The sequence below is a fragment of the Heliangelus exortis genome, chromosome Z (assembly GCF_036169615.1).
Source record: "Heliangelus exortis chromosome Z, bHelExo1.hap1, whole genome shotgun sequence".
Classification (NCBI taxonomy): domain Eukaryota; kingdom Metazoa; phylum Chordata; class Aves; order Apodiformes; family Trochilidae; genus Heliangelus; species Heliangelus exortis.
In genome coordinates, this window is record NC_092454.1 from 15,549,054 (window position 1) to 15,565,994 (window position 16,941).

Sequence of the window (16,941 nt, forward strand, 5' to 3'; positions counted from 1 at the left end):
GAAGCCAGTTTGGAAATAATTTTCCTTTCCAACTCTCCTGAAGAGGGGAAAAAGAGATGTGTTTTTGTGTCCATGCAGGTGTACATACCCTCCTGCCCTCTGCAGGAGGGTCAACCCTACAGTCAACCATGGCTGTTTGCAGGCTTTCTGCAGGGATAAAAAAGTAAGCAGTTTGAAAAGGGCTTGGCACTTGAAAGAGAAAAGGATCTTAATTCGAGCTCAAAATATTTGCTGAGTGACTTCTAAAGAAGAAAACTTAAGAAAACTTCTTTGATTTATAGTTTGGTAAGACATACTAGGCACATTTAAGAGGCCAGGTGTAGATTAATCTGTCAGCGTTATGGCACTGTCATAGGAATTTCCAACATGTGCCACCATGTTCTGTGCCCTCAGGATTCAAAAGGATCACTCCTGGGTTTGGTTTCCTAGCTCAGATAACAGCACAAACATCTTGCCAACAGACCAAGACCTACCCTGACCTACAATAGCATTATATAAGCACTTTTATAAACATAATAGGTCTATCTGTGCCTCATGTCATAAAATTATACGCTGTGCAAGGGACCAGTGCAAATTTAGGCATGGTGTGAAAGTCCTTGGTATGGTGCATAAAGGAGCTGGGCAGATTTCCACAAGACGATGGTGTGTTCATAATTGAAAAGATATTTTCAAAATTAAGAACAGCAGAGTACTTAGAATGATCTTAGGAAGAACTGAACTCTTTTGGATGGAGATTTCCATAAAAGACAGTTACCTGATACTGAGATCATCACCTCAAATGAATACATTATAGAAAAGCATCATCAAGCAACTGAATACCAGATTTTGTAGAGGGGTGTGCAAGGAAGACTTAGCAGATGGCATTGTTAGCTCTACTACTGAGATATATTTTGTTTTAACATGTTTAGCAGGTTTTATAGTTATTACTGCAGTCTCTTGCCTTCTGTAATCTTCCTTTTTTCTCTCTTGTTGCTTAACTCAAGCTTAATCATCTAGAGATGAACTTGGAAATTTTATAAGATATACATTGGTGTTTCCCATGTTCCTTAGTTCCTGTTTTTTAATCTTTTTAATAATTGGCATTTCCATTTATTCTTATTGGGAGAAAAAATAGTTAAAGACTTAAAAAAACAAAATGGAAAAATTAGGTTCAGTTTTTCAGATTTCAAACAAAGCTAACCTGTGTAGTAAGCTTTTGTAAAAAAAAATGCCATTGTTATTTCCTAAACTGACTTGCTTATTCCTCTTAAACATATCTCTGATTTGCTGGAGCTGGTTATACTGTCAACACAGGGTTGTTATCCAAAATTTCAGGTTCATTTAATCGTAAGCCCATGTGAGGCAAGTGCAAACTGGGCATGCTTATTTCTTTTGTCTCTTATGCTCATTCCTGCTTCTGGAGTCACACCACAAGTCAAGACAAGGGACCAGATTAATTTCTACTTCAGCTTCTTACTCCAAGTGTGTGCCCCCACATCATTTTGAATCTGTGCAAGATCACTGTGCAAGATCACTCAGCTTCAAGCACCTTGTAAGAAGCAATGGTGGTTTTGCATTTTGGATTTTTTCCCCAATATAAGCACTTCATTGCCAGTGAAAGAACTGGACTCAACTCTGCCTAGCTGCTCATTTCTAAATCCATGCTGCTGCCTCACACATGCTGGCACAGGCTTTTTGCAGTCACATGGGAAGCTGGTTTGGCTGAGAAACGCTCCCTTTTTTTCCCACCAGTGTTAGCTGTCAGCTGCTTCCTTTGCCTGGTCCATTGTACCACCTAGTCATAGGGGCTCTTGAAACAGGAGAGAGTGGAGCCTGGGAGCCTCCTTCTTGCCATGGCATGCCCAGCTGTGCCTGCTGTAGGAGTTGGCTGAGCTGCAGTGGAGAGATGACTATCTCCAAATGGCAGATCAGTATCTTCAGATGGCAAATCAGAGCACCTCAGCTCCTTCCTCAAGGGCATCAGTTAAGCTCTTTGAAGTTAGAATGCAAATCTCCAGGTCTTTACACACAAAAAGCATGTGAGGGAGTCTAGGGAGAAGAAAAGTGGTAAAGCCCACCTGGAACAAGGAAGGCTTTTAGGGCAACACTAGTGGCACATGTCCCTAGCACCCTGGGAATCCTTCAGTGAGGGAGTTATGACACTAATGTGCTAGGATTGTTAAGGAAGAGATGCCAGTCTTGTTTGTAGAGACCAGCCACAACACACCAAAGAACAGAAAGATTCCCTGTCCTTCCTTGCTTTGATACTAGTAGGGAACCCACAAAGAGATAATCTATCCTGTAGCTATTGTATATACTGACCTTCCTACTTAATGCAAATGTTATTTTATGACATGATTTGGTTCACTGTTTAGATTTCTTAGCCATATCTTGGCATGTTTAAGGAAATTCCTGGTAGCGTTGTGTTCTTCATGGATAAGGCAAGGCACCAAACTGAACATGGTCAGGGTAAGTGTAAGTCTGTGGGAGCCTGATGTAATGACAGAACTGCCTCAGTTGTGTCAAAACTCATTTCTGGTGCTGTAACTGTGAAAAAGGGCTTTGTGAGCTGTGGATTGTAATTGCACTGTTAATTTTATGTTTGCATTGCCCAAGAGCAGCAGTGTGTACTCAGGAATCCCTTGCAGAGCTCATCCAGGCCACACGTGCTTCAGCATGGGCATCATGGCTGCTGGGCACTGTTACCAAATGTAACACCTGAAGATTTTCACCAAGACAAAGTGTGAAGAGCATATCTGCATGTCTCTTTTCTCCGACTCCTGGAGCCATAGCATCTTCTGGTGGCCTGGTGAGAAAGGGAGAAGAGAGAGAAGTTGTAAAATGCAGAGGGAAACTTTCTGTGTCACTGGTGGGGCCTCTCTGTGACAGTCCCTCTTATTTATTGTATTACTCCTCTGTCTCAGGGAAGAAAGTTGAACTCAAATATTGCAACTAGAAATAACATTACTGGTTATATCTAGTTGGTGATTTTAAATTTTATTTTTATTAAAACTAAATTGATGCATATTTCAGCTCCCTGTTGTGTCAGTAAAGACGCTGTCATATGTGATGCATGTTTTTTTACTTACCTGTTCAAACAGCTTTAATACCAGCTGGATAAAGAAAGATGTTCATATTTCTTAAATTAGCAACATTTGTGGGTTTTTTCCTTATTTTGAAATTAAAATAGTTGTATTTGTAATTTCATTGTCTTGGGCCTGATTCTGTGCTGTCCCAGGTCTACACGCAGTAGGTAACCATACATCCTAATACCGTGTCCTGTGCAGACATAGCAGAGGTTGTTTGCATTTTATTTCTGGAGTAACCTTCAGAATATGATGACTCATGTCATTCAATCTAGTGTTGTCTTGGTCGCTGACATAAACAAAGTGACAGAAACACTGAAGTTTGCCGTAAACTCAAAAGTTCGCAGGTTTCAGTGCTGACTTGAGCCTTAAACAGCACTTTTACACCCTGTGCAGTTTGTATGTTGCCTGTGGAGATGGATTTTTATGTATGCAGCACACTGCCGAGCATTTCAGAGTCAGTGGAAGCAGTCGAGAGCGTGTCTCCAGGCATAATTAGTTTCTCCAGAGCATGACTGTGTTCCCTGTCCTGGCATTACCTTTAGCCCGGCTGTGTAAGGGGGGTGCTGGAGGTCACAGGGGGAGCCTTTCTCAGAGGCTTCCAGCTCAGCTTTGCAGGCCATGGTGCAAACCCTATAATACTTGCCTGGCTCCAGCCAGGAGGATTGCAAGCTGAGGTGGAATTCGTCTCCAGAGATGAAAATAAGCATCCAAACTTGAAGTGCTGAGCCAGCTTTTCTGAAGTTATTCCAGCCCTGTGGCCAGCATTCAGCGCTAAGGAACATCTGCTGAGGGAAGGGTTTTTTAATGGAAATCGTGTTGTTCTTGTGGTCAGAGTCTTTACTGCAATGTTTTAGGAGACAAAGCCCATGTTTTTCACAGTCTGGGAGGTTCAACATAAGTGATTGATATAAACCTGTCTGACTATTCAGAATCATTCTGGCCTCAAAATCAATGATTAAGAGCAAGCATTATGGGCTTTTATTGATGAGTTCACTTCTTAGACATGCAAGTAAGTGCAAGTAGGTCTGAAATGGAGCAACTGTGCTCTACAAACTGCTTTTAGCATCTAGTCTTTTTCCTGCCATGAGCTTATGAGATCTAATCTTTTACTGCATCCTCTGCCTTTCTGTTCTGTCTCTTGAATGTCAGCTTTCCACAGAAATACTTTGCTCTTTCTTTTAATTTGGTTTCATTTAAAAATAACTATGTAGCTGCTCAGAACAGCAAAGATTGAATCTTCTCAAAGACCTAGTGCTTGTTTCAGATAAGGGTTTTTTGGCTGTTTCTAACAGCTTAGTCTTGTTCTTAAGGCAAACACCAGTTTGTGAAGACTACATTCTGACTTGTTGGGAAACTAAGAATAAATATTACCCATGGCTGTAATACTGAAAAACTGGGGTGATTTATTTCAGTTGCATAACCATAGATTGGTTTGAGTTGGAAGGGACCTTAAAAATCATTAGTTCCAACACCTCTGCCATGGGCAATGACAGGAAACCAGGTTGCTCTTTCAGCCTGCCATCCAGCCCCTCCTTGTTCCAGGGAGGGGACATCCTCAATTTTTTCCAGTGTCTCGCCACCCACCCTGTAAAGAATTTATGCCTAATATCTAATGGAAATATACCCTCTTTCAGTCTCAAGTCATTAGCCTTTGTACTGCAGCTTCATGTCCTTGTAAAAAGTTTGTCCTAGCTTTCCTGTAGCCACTTCAGATACTGCAAGGCTGCTAAAAAGGCTTCCCCAGAGCCTTCTCTTCTCCAGGCTAACAAGTGCTCATCTCACCAAGCAAGGCTGCAGGGAGCCCCTGCCTCCCATGCAGACCATGGAGTTGGTGCGAGGCCATCTCTTGCTGTCCAGACTTGGAAAGATCTTCAGATCTACTCTTGAGATGAGCTTGTCACCAGCAGCTGTTTCTCCTCAGCATCTGGGAAGCATCCCTGCATCCTGCTGCCTGTGCTGGGAGGCAGCAGCAGCTGCTGGGCAGAGCTGGAGATGTCTGTGGGCAGGTGGTGTCCCTCCAAAGTGGGTCAGGGCAGCCCCCTGCCTGTCTGGGAAATCAAATGCCTTTCTCCTAAGGGGATGGGCAGCTCCCAGCCCCAGACAGGCAAAAGCAAAACTCTCATGGTAAACATGGCTCTTCGGAATACGGGTTCCTTCCAGTTTAACAGTTGCTTTCTAAAGAGTGCATTTAAAAAGAAGCAGCTTCCAAGTATAGGTGTAGTTAAGATTTTTAGTTCATGTCTTTGCTTTTTGTCTTCTTTCTGCAAGCCTCTTTTGGTTTGTTGGAGCTTTTTTGTTTTGTTTGTTTTCTCTCTGCCTTTTTCTGCCTACTTATTCAGGGCAGCTTGTTGCTTAACATGACATTTGAAGTGACTGAAAATACACGGATATTTAAAGGTTAGATGAGGGTTTCAGCACTATAAATCTCAAGGTAAAGATTCTGCAACTGTCTGACAAATTCTGTTGCTACATGGGCCAGAATGTGTAGTTCATCTCAGTTTTTCCAAACTTGTAGTGGCCTTGCAGGGCCATCAAGATTTAGATTTTGTTTAAATAGGGATGTCCCTATGGCATAAGAATGTGAGTAATTAAGATGACTTTCTGAACCCAATTAGAATTGAAATCAACAAACATAGTATACTATGGGAAGTACACTTAGTCATCATAAACGTTAATTTTTCCCTCTTCAGATATTACTTTATCATTAAAGTCTGATCAAAGATGTAATTCATTCTCCATTTCAGCAGATTTTATTCAGGTACATCACAGTACAGTGAGCCAAAAGGTTTTCCCTTAATTTTCTTTCACTTACCAACATTGCATATCAGCTGCTTTAAATCATTTAAATCATTGCCCTAATATTTACTAATTCTAATTTTTCCATCCAGTCTCTGTTTTCTTTAATAATATCAATATATCCTCAGACATTTTAATTTGCACAAGAAAAATCATATAAATAACATTCAAAATTTGAGACCTGTAAGACAGTGTATTTTATTTTTAAAAAATCACAGGTAGTGAAAACTCATGGTTTCTGTATATTACTTCTGAGTGTGTGTCAGACTTCTGTGAGCAAAAAGAAAATTTACATTTACATTTCCGTGGGGATTAAGATCTAACATTTTGTGCCATGGGAAGTCCTACCTTTAATATGATGGGGAAAGCTTGCATTTCAAAAATACAGCAAAAATCAAAGATCCTTCAGAAATTGTGTGATGAGAATGAGTAAATGCTTACTGTTGATTACTTTTTAAAATATGGGGAGTATTGCGATCAAAGTCTTCTGCTTGAAAAAGAAGATAACATCCTTCTTCATTAAGGCCCACTGCATTCGAGCCTACCAGGACTAATGCAAAACACTTGTGACTATGTTGGCATTGCAATAACATCTGTGAGACTTCCTTAAAGACACATTCCAAGGCAATTTCTTAGGCAAATTCAAGTATTCTGAGCAAAATTGGTAGACCAGATGAGATGTGAAACAAAGTTGCCAACATTTTGTGTGAAAGTGCAGTGTGAAATCATTGCTAAGGAAAGTATGTGATTATAACTTTATTCTTGAGAGCTGTCTAAATAAGAAATTCTCATACAATACAGGGGGGTAGATGGAATCACAGTTGCTGAGGCCATAGTCAAGATACAGAAGTCTGGCTAAATGCACACGAGTGATATGTGGGCTCTTGGAAGTTTCATTTTTCTTACTAAGGCAAAATCAACAGAACATCTTCTGGCAGAAATGTCGCAGCTGCTGAGACCTACAGAATAGCAAAGGGATACTGAGAGAAAAATGAAGAGAACAAAGAAAGGTGGGCCAGAAACAAAGTGGTGTGCAATCACTATGGGAGATGAGCTCTGCAGTACCCTCTTTCTGGCTTTCCAAAGCTACCAAGCCCCCAGAGAAGGAAAAGTGTATCTCGTAGTAATAACTAGCATCAATCTATAGCACATATGTCAGCGATTAATACTTGTGTTTAGAAACCTGAATATAAATGGAGCTTCCTAACTGACTGGCAATGCAGTGCCTGACACATTAAAGCAAGTTCCTGGTGCCAGGATTTTCTGAGTGATGACTTTGGCTTTCGTAACTGCCCTTCCTTCCAGCTTTCTAAGCTCAGTCGGGGTTCACATAGGGAACCTCCCTTCTTCCTCAATTTTCCCACTGTAAAAAGCAGAGAATTACATGTCACAATAATTTTAGGGAGATTATGTGTCATTGTTTGAATGACAGGCAGGGCACATACAATGCTCTTAATGTATTGCATGTTGAATGTCTAGAACCTGCTGACATTAAGTGTCTCCCAGAGGAGAAGAAAGTGGTGTTATTGACAGCACGTAAGAGCATTTTTGATGGACTTATGTTTCTTCAATTTTTTTAAAGAATCATTAGATGTACCCTTATTGACAATGCCTATTAAATCTTTTGTTATTCTAAAACATGAAAGCTGTATTGCTTCCACTGAATGTCACTCAGGGGAGTAAGACACACTTTGGCACAGTAACCTTACAGTCCATGCTTTTGTCAGAAATGGAGTCCTCTTAGCCATGCCAAAGACCGATGTAACAGTAGTTCCAGAGACCTATGTTGGTCTTTAGTTAATTCGAATGTTTGCTCTTTGTTTTGTCCAGTCAGGAAATAACTGGTTTTTAAATGGAAAAAATCAGGGCTTTACTCTGAAATCCTCCTGTGGTTATTTGAAAAGACTACTTTATGAAAAGACATCAGAGGAAGATGGGAAACAAGCCAAGTGAAAAAGGCACATTTTTTAATAGTGATCAAGCTTCAAATATATCTCTGGACCCTGTATTTCAAAGCACTGAAGAGGAAAGTCTCTACCACCTCTATTTGTGAGTCTTCCCCTAACTGAACTCTGAAGTCCAGGACTGGTTCTCACAAGGCAAGAATGGGTGTTAGTGAAAGTAAAGTTCAGCAGAGGATACATAAAACAAATCGCTTTTGGCAGTTTGTCAGAGAAAACCAGATATTTCCTTCATAAATCTGTCAACTGTGCTTTTGAATATGATTGTTTTGTCCAAGTCTCCTCTGCAATAGTAAAATAAAGATGAGTCTGGAGGCTTACTTCAGGCCACTCAGCAACATACAGCTGATTAGAAGATCTTTTTAGGCTTATAGCCAGATCACAGAAATAAAAGCTGAAGGAAAGTATGTATTATTCTGTTAAGCTCATCTCCCTTCTGAGTCATGATTGCTCCCCATTTGCGTGTTCTGTAGTGCTTTGTTCATCCTAGTGCTGAATTGCCAGTACTTGTGGGGGGGTTGTTTTTCCACTGCTAGCTTAATTCCATCAGTCTAATACCATTGGCATGATTTCTCTCTCTCGTTTGGTATTTACATCATCATGAATTTCAGAGTAAGTTAAGATGTATCCAGCTCAGCAACTTTCCCATTTTGGGAAGAACATCAAATGCTCCCTGTTTGTAACTTTAAATGTGTCACATACATTTCCTTTCGTGTGGAAACGAATGGATCCAACTGGGATCCAAAGCATCTGTGTAAGTCATGGCCTTGAGAACTGTACTCTAGTTGGTTGGTTGTTTTTTTCAAAGAAAACTAGTTTGTAGATTAGCAAGATTTTTATACGATTTATATTTTTATGTGGTTGGATTTCCGATGATGAAGGGTGGAAATCATTGCTTTATTAATACTATTAAATGGACAATCCTGGTAGGTCTGTAAGAACTCTACTTAAGTAGGGGACAGAAGTAATTTTTCTTTTGAAACCCAGTAGAAAGGTACTCTTACAAGAACACTGAAAAACTGCAAACTTGGATTCTTGCAAAGTTTGAGGATAAACAGAGTAGAAAACAATACTCTTATTCTTCTCTAGCTTGTTTTTAAAAATTCACTGGATCTTCTTTGAAGCTAGTAACTCATAGCTCATGATTCATAGAAATAATAAAGCTCTGAATTTCTGAATGATTAAACATCCTGGCCACAGTAATAAAACACTCTAAAAAGCACAGGAGAAATACTGCATAGCAGAATGCTCTAAAATACTCAATCAATTCAGCCTTCTTTGGGACCCAAGAAAAGATATTGTGGTCCAGATGTGCAAAAAGAGTGAAAATACTGTGTGAGCCCCTGTACAATGACTTCACAGTCTCTGTAAGGTGAAATTAAGTGGCTCTCATCATGAAGAGCTTTGAAAGAACAGCATGAGTTTCAGTCTTCAAGTATTCAAAGCCACGTATCATTTTCAGTTGTCACTGTCACTGATCGGTGTGTGGGAAGTAACTCTGTGGATTTTTTTAAGGGTTCAACTTTTGTTTGGTGCACATGTCCTTGTTGTATCATGTGGATCTTGTAGCAGGACTTCTGAGATTATTTTCTAAGTGACAGGTCACTAATGTCCCTTGGAGATTCACTCCAGTTGTATAAGATAGAAATGATTCTCCTAGTAATAGCCTCTGGATGGTTTTTGTCTGCTTAGATTTTATAGATATTTAGTGATTGTACCAGGGAATTTCCCTCTGGACCGAAGAACAAGATTGCTGGGGACTTTGGGGAGTTTCCTTCAAAGACATCCAGATAGTTGCTCTGTCAACAGAACTGGCTTTTTTTTTGCACTTCACTGACTAAAAACCACACCAAATTCTAGTGCTTCAAATTTCAAATGGAGATTGATGTTATGTTCTCCAGGAAAATTTCTGCAGAGATTCTGTTAAGTATGCAAGTCCTATTGCACATAGATCAGGCAATCATTTTTTTGAAGAATGGTTAAAATCTGCAGAAGCCAGGAAGAGCTTGAAAGTTCAACAACTAGAATTACAGCTCGACTCCGGTCTTCCAAAAGCAGCATGAATTAAAAGGACCAAATGTCCAAAAGAACAAGGCCAGATTGAGGGCCAGTATCTTTGTGAGTTACTTCATTCAAATGTAATGTGGGTGTGGATGGGTAATAAATAAAAAGAAACATCAGGATGCATTTGTGCAGTACTTTTTCAGTTATGAAATGCAGAGATTGGGACATAGTGTCATTGGTAATTGACAATGCACAGCTGCATCTGTCTAATGAAACCTGACAAATTCATGGCCCTGCTTTTGTGAAGCTCTGATAACAGATTAGACGTAATGACTAAAAACTTGTTAGATTTGTGAGAAAGACTTCAGGCTTTCTGTGGCACTGTCATCATTCTGCAGGTGTCCCTGAATAGTGGTGCACTGCATTATTTCTTGCTTGTTTGTTTTCACACTACTTTCAGAGCCACCTGCTTTCTTTTTCAGTCTCTAACCCTGGCATATCCTTAGCATGATCCTGGATACAAGCAGTTTATTCTCTAGACTGTGAGGATATGTATGTGCCAGACCAAGAAATTGTCATCTCCACTATTAAAACAGAGAAATTGCAGGTTTGCATCAGCTCCCATGTTTCATCTACACTTCGCTAATACTGCATTTCTTCTGTCTTTTGCTACCCCTTTCTGTCTTCCTGTTACATGCAGTTACATGTCCTCTTGTGCTTTTCTTTCCAAACACATCTTCTTATCTTATCCTTTCTTCCTCCTGTGTATTTGCCCACACATCTTCTTATCTTATCCTTTCTTCCTTCTGTGTATTTGCCCTTCCTCATCTTCTGCTCACTGGCTTTCCTTCCTTGCTCCACTCTTGCTGCAGCTGTTAGCTGTGCTGTACTTTTTTCTCTGGAAGAATATTCTCCCTGTTGCTCTCACACTGGCTGTTGTCTCCCTCCACCACGCAGCTGGCTGCTGCTGCCCAGCACAGGGCTGTGCTCTGTGCCCTCCTCCCTGGTGTCTCAGAGGCTGTTTCTCAGCTGGGGCATCACCTCACCACAGTGTGCAGCCTTTATTATGCTGCATGGTGGTGAGCAATGGATTTGCTTTCAGACAGCTGTTAACAGCAAAATTTGGCTTCAGGCTGGATATTGCTAGTGCATGTGCCATAGAAATAAGAATGTTGGAGATTTTTGCCTGTAATGTAGAATCTGCTTGTTTTGAGAAGGGCACAGAAGACTTTTTATGATGTTTGCTATACATCATTTGTCTGTGTATTGCACATACTGTTTTCCCATGGGGCCTCATTTCTGGTTCCATATTTCCTCATATGCCCTACCATATAATCTTAGTCAATACTGAACATGTGCAACAATGGCCATAACAGATAAAAGCATTATGCACTACTATTTTTTGTACATTCTTGAAAATGTAATTTCAGTTTGAGTTAAAACTATTAAAAGGTAATTGTTGTGGGGTTTTTTACATTAACTGATTTTTCATTTACTTACAAATACTGTGACCTCCAGCTCTGCTTCCCTTTTTATATTAGAAATGGATATGTTATATGTATGTTATATACACATTTATGTTGATATGGAGGCCTGTAACAGAAATCACATGATTCTATCACTTCACATGGGAGGGATTGGTTTGGAGAACACATGCTAAAGACCATGGAACATGTCTTATGTCCACACCCTCACCTATCCCTATGTTGTCTCATGGGCAATGGTGCTAAGTAATGCTACATGCTTGTTTTTCCACCAGGCCTGAGCTTTGTTTACCTAATTTTATGTGTACCCTTATGGACAACACATCAGTCAGCCATGACAGTTTCTGTTCTGTGGATGCTCAGTAGCACAGAGAATGTGGGAAACTGGCACAGCCATTTCCTTTTTTGCTGTGGAAAAGCTCTGCTTCTGCAACACGAATTACGAATCTCACTTGACAAATAAAAGGAGAAGTTTGTTCTGAAAGAAGAGAGCTATTGCCTCCTCATTCAGTGTTACCATGCTAGAGGATTGCTTTTTATTTTTTTTTGTTCATTGATTACACTGCAAAATTGCTAGAGAATGCTTCGGCATTTTCCAGAATACTGTGCACACACTCCCATCTGTTATGCAGAGATGCCTACATATTATTGCTACATATATAAAGTGGCATTCACCAAATTAGTCTCCATTGCAGAAGTGAGAACATGGTACTTTTTTATTTTTCTCAGGAAACCCCACATATTTATAAAGAACTATTATGGTATTACTTTCTGCATGGGGAAAATATTCTCTTACAAAGTGTTTCCCTTTAGTTTGCACTGAGATACAGCAGCTTAGAGTTATTAAACTTAGCATTTTTTTCTGTTGAGTACTTAATGCAAAAGGATCTTATTTATTACTCATGTGAAAATTATAATATTCTTTTCCCTCAAAAAAAGTTTCTTCCAGAACTTTACTGTTGGCCCTTCATGGACTGGTGTACCTAGAGCATAGGCTGAGTTAGCCTAGCAAGCAGCCTGATGAGGAAGTGACTTGGCTGTTGTCTCCTCATACTGCAAACTGCTCTCCATATCTGTGATGTCTTACAATGTATTTGTACCAGACTGAACCTATTTAAAATATCATCCACTGGCAGTAAATGTTGTTCAATTTGATGTGCAATTTGCACAAAACTGAGTTTCCTGGTACCAGAGAAATCAACCTGCATTTTGCTGAACGTTTGTTGAGCTTGGTGGATTCAGGAGCAGAATCTAATTGATAGACCATTCACTTTCAGTGTACAAATTTGAGCTACAGTAAATAACACTCAACATCTTCATAACTGTTTTCCAATTCTAATGTAGTTAATTCCCCTATTTACATTTACATTTCCATCTTTCTCTATTATGCTCTAGCAATGACATATTGTATATGCTTTGAGAGTCGATTACATGAAGATAGATACTGTTGCATAAGGTTTCTTCTATCTTTCATTTGCATATTGGAACATGTTATTCTCCTATAATTATAAGTTTAACTCCTATAAGTTTAGGTTTGCTCTAGTTTCGATAGGTATCTTACCTTCTGAAAGCTCAAAATTCTACGTAAACCTTCTAAAATTACCACAACCAGAAATAGTTCCTTTAGACCAGCAAAAATATATCCTCTCATTCATTTTCTTCTTATCAAGCTTCTTAGTTAGCTTGATTTTTTTTTTTTATCATTCATATCCTCATTATTATTTCACCCACCTAAGTACCACACCAGTAACAGATGCTTCTGTACAACTTGTGTAGGGCTCCACCATCTTTCCTGCAGAGGTATTAGAGCTGTGATGTCAAGAGGACTTTCTCCAACATGGTGGTAACCTATTTCATTACCATCCAGTTATAGACTTCAGTTCCTTACTCTTCCACACTCAGGGCTCTTTTCCTTTAAAGTTATATGTTATTAGACAGAAATTTAAGCAAAAAACCCACAACCAACCAACAAAAAAAAAAAACCCAAAAAGCAAACAAAAAATGCCAACCAACAAAAAAAACCACAAGAGAACCTTATCTCTAAAGGAATTAGCCTTCTGACACCTCTAGATTTTAGGAGTTTTTAATTTATTTTATGGTTGATTTCCATATGACTACTCTAAATGGAAAGCTGCAAGCTGGTGGCCCATAAACAAATGAAAGCAGAGGAGATGGCACATCTTCATTCCTGATTCTTCCTGTAAATTGCACTATTGTTCAAACTACTGTGTTGGCACAGTGTCCCCTGGCTCAGCCAGAGTTTAGACCATTGCTAATCTGTGGTCATAATATAATGAGTGCAAAATGTGAAGATATTTTATTCTTTTGCAGCACAGTTGTGGTAGCTGAACATTTGCCTTCATCAGAACCCTAGTCAGGCCTAGGGACTCTTCTACCAAGTATTCTTAGTAGTCACAGTGGAAGCCACATATTTGCCATTTTCCCCCATTTTTTCTACTGTCTGTTGAATCTTCATATTCAACAAGCCTTTATCTTGAATTAAGTGAGTGGCTTTATTCATGATGATGTGATTGGAACTCACTGGGTCAGGTAGGAAGTGTGTATCTGTGTTTTGTTTTGCTTTTCTAATCTATTTAAAATCTCTGTTTGACAGCCTTTACTTTCAGTACCCTGCTGCCTTTATGGCTAAATGCATTCAGCTGATCTATTTTCTTCATTTGTCACACTGTGGTACAGTTTGTTCAGGAGATGGAGCTCACACAGGGTCCTGTACAATGTTGGTAATTGACTTGTATGGGAAACAAAGAATTCAGGAAGTGTACCCCAAGAGTGCCAAGCCTTATGCAAGTCATTATGACAAAATTTCCTTCAATCAGTCACAAAAGCCTGCATTTTTAAAGGCTGAAATCTTCACATGGAAACTGGAAACAACTGATCAGAAGATAATTTTTCTTACAAATGAAACTGGTTGTTTTATATATATATATATATATATATAAATGCTATATATATGTATGTCTGTCTGTCTGTCTGTCTGTCTGTGTGTCTGGCAAACCAAGAGTACATAAACCCCAAACAGAACTGCTGCCTGCTCAAAAATTCTTGTGCCTGTGAAAGGAGCACCTGTGAAACAAGGAGTCCTGTCAATAGGAAGTAGAAAAGAAGGTGTCCCACACACAGGGATATGTTTCTCTGAAGTTAGGGCCTAAGAGACCAAGTCTTAGTCTGTATTCTGTGATTACTGCTTATCTCCAGTGTAAGTGATGCAACTGACGTCTGTGTCAGGATCCATTTTCCTAGAAGAGTTTGTACATCTTGTATGCCTCTAATTTAGCTTGAATATAAAACTGGTGAATTCAACAGAATTCATTATTAAGACATTGCAGAGCATATACGTAAGGTTCTGGTGGACCTCTCAAAATGTAATTTCAACTTGATTCTATTAAGTTCATTTCATCATGTTGAGTGACAGTGTGACTTTATTCACTTCTGCAGATGAGGACATTGTCTGCATGTGCTTTAAATATTACATGTTCTAGCTATAAATAAGGTGCAGGCATCAGTAGAAATATTCTCATTTACAAGGGTTTTCCAGGGTATCATTTTCTTGAATTTTTAACCTTCTTCTGTAAAAATAGCTATATCTTTTCTTGAAGCATGTAGCTGAGGATAGAAACAGGAAAAGCCATAACATGTATTTCCTTGCACACTATCTGTTTATAGAAGAAGGGAAAGACTCCTGTTGATTATAGGTATTATGCAACTGGGGCAACTTCAGTAACATCTTTGAAGTGAAGGCACAAACTTCCATGCATTTTTATTTTCTTTTGGTTTTAGACAATAGCATGATTTTCAGTTAAAATGAAAAGAAAGTTTGAAATCTGGAACATTTGCACAATTTAAAAGTTATAAATATAATACCATTCTTAAATAATTTATTCTGGTTTATTTTGGATCTATGTTACTATAATTTGCAATTTCACGCTAATGTGCTATTTTTAACAAATATTTCTGCCATGTGAAAATTGTTTCATGAATGATGTAAAAGTGTGTGAAAGCTCAAATCAAGGTCAATCAGAGCTATTTTGGGGTTAAGGCCAAAGCTGTAAATCAAGTAAAATGAGGTGCAATAGTCAAAATGTTTTGTTTCAATATTTTCTGAAAAAGGACAGTGATTTTTTACCATCTGCTGAACCACTTAATTTCAAAATTTGTTTCAGTTTTTAAAAGGAATTTATTCTAAGTTCAATGCAATTGAACATGCTGTCAAAGAAAGAGGAAAAAAAAACCTCAGTTTAAATCTTTCCAATCAAATATCAGTTATTTTAGATTGGAAAGATGAATTCTAAATTAATGGGGGAGAAGGGAAGGAAGGACTTTTCAATCCACCTAATTTAGGGAATCTTTTATTTACATATGTTCAGGCCTAGTTCAATGTCTAAAGTGAGAAATGAGGCAGTGATACGGGATCAGCAAAATAGAAATAGGGTAATACGGTTAGGGGAAGGCTGGATTAGATCTTGAAGATCTTTTTCAGCCTGAGCAATTCTATGATTCTATGAAATTCGGTAAGTATTAGTCACTGCCTGACGTGGATACTCAGCAGTATACAGTATGAAGCACACAGTTTGAACCATTAAGTGCAAGAAATACAAATTGCTCTGACATGGAATGGCTGTGTCTGTCTAAGCCGTAAATAAAGGAGTCAGCCTGCAGGAAGGCTGCAAAATTGTCATGCGTAGGAGGAAGCATCTGGTGCATGTGGATGTCTGCACCTTAATATTTTTTCCGACTTTGAGTATAAATATTTTGTACCAAATATTATCACAGAATGGTTTCAGTTGGAAGGGACCTTTCAAGGTCAGCTAGTCCAACCCACCTGGAGTGAGCAGGGACATCTTTAATTCGACCAGGTCACTCAGAGCCCTGTCCAGCCTGATCTTGAATTGTTCCAGGGATGGTGCATTTACCACCTCTTGGCACAGCCTGTTCCAGTGTTTCACAACCCTCATTATAAAAAAAAAAAATCATTCTTTGTCATAACTACTCTGAAAGTCTGATAGTCATGGATGTGGTACCACAAAGATATTTGAAAAGAAATTTGTTTGCAGAGTCCAGTAGCACCACGTATCTCCTTGGCCAGGGATCATTTCACTGGTCTTAAATCCCTAGTATCTACATTTTAAGTGCCTTATAGAGAAATTTTCTTAAATAATTGATCATATTTCCCAGATAGTAGAAAGACTGACTCATAGACACTTCACGTGCATGCTGTCTCCCTCTGGAAAGCTGTCCAGCTCTAATAGGAAACGTTAGCATTAGATCCTGAAAAATCAGGAAAAAGTTAAGTACTTACTTTGAAAGCAGTGAGTCATACCTGAAACTTTTGTTTTTATTTTTCTCTCAAGGATCTATGAAACTGGCTAACTGCAGCAGTCATTTCTTGGCCCTACATTGTCTCCATTTTGACACAGAACAGAAAATGTGGCTACAGACACAGCACAGGGTGGAAAAGGCACATGCCTAGAGTTGCCCTTATCTCTCTCAGAGCAAGGTTATACATACCCAAAGTTGTATACACAAACCTGAACTCAGTTCAAGGTAGCTACTCTAGTGAATTAGACACATTGCAAAACACATTGCAGCTGGGTAAATCTGCTGTGGTTA

The 16,941-nt window shown here is 39.1% G+C and overlaps 1 protein-coding gene across 5 annotated transcripts in view; it reads left to right on the forward strand.

Moving 5' to 3' along the window:
- The window catches only part of GHR (growth hormone receptor), a 116,259-nt gene that overhangs the window by 82,319 nt on the left and 16,999 nt on the right, over nt 1-16,941 (forward strand). The window lies entirely within an intron of this gene.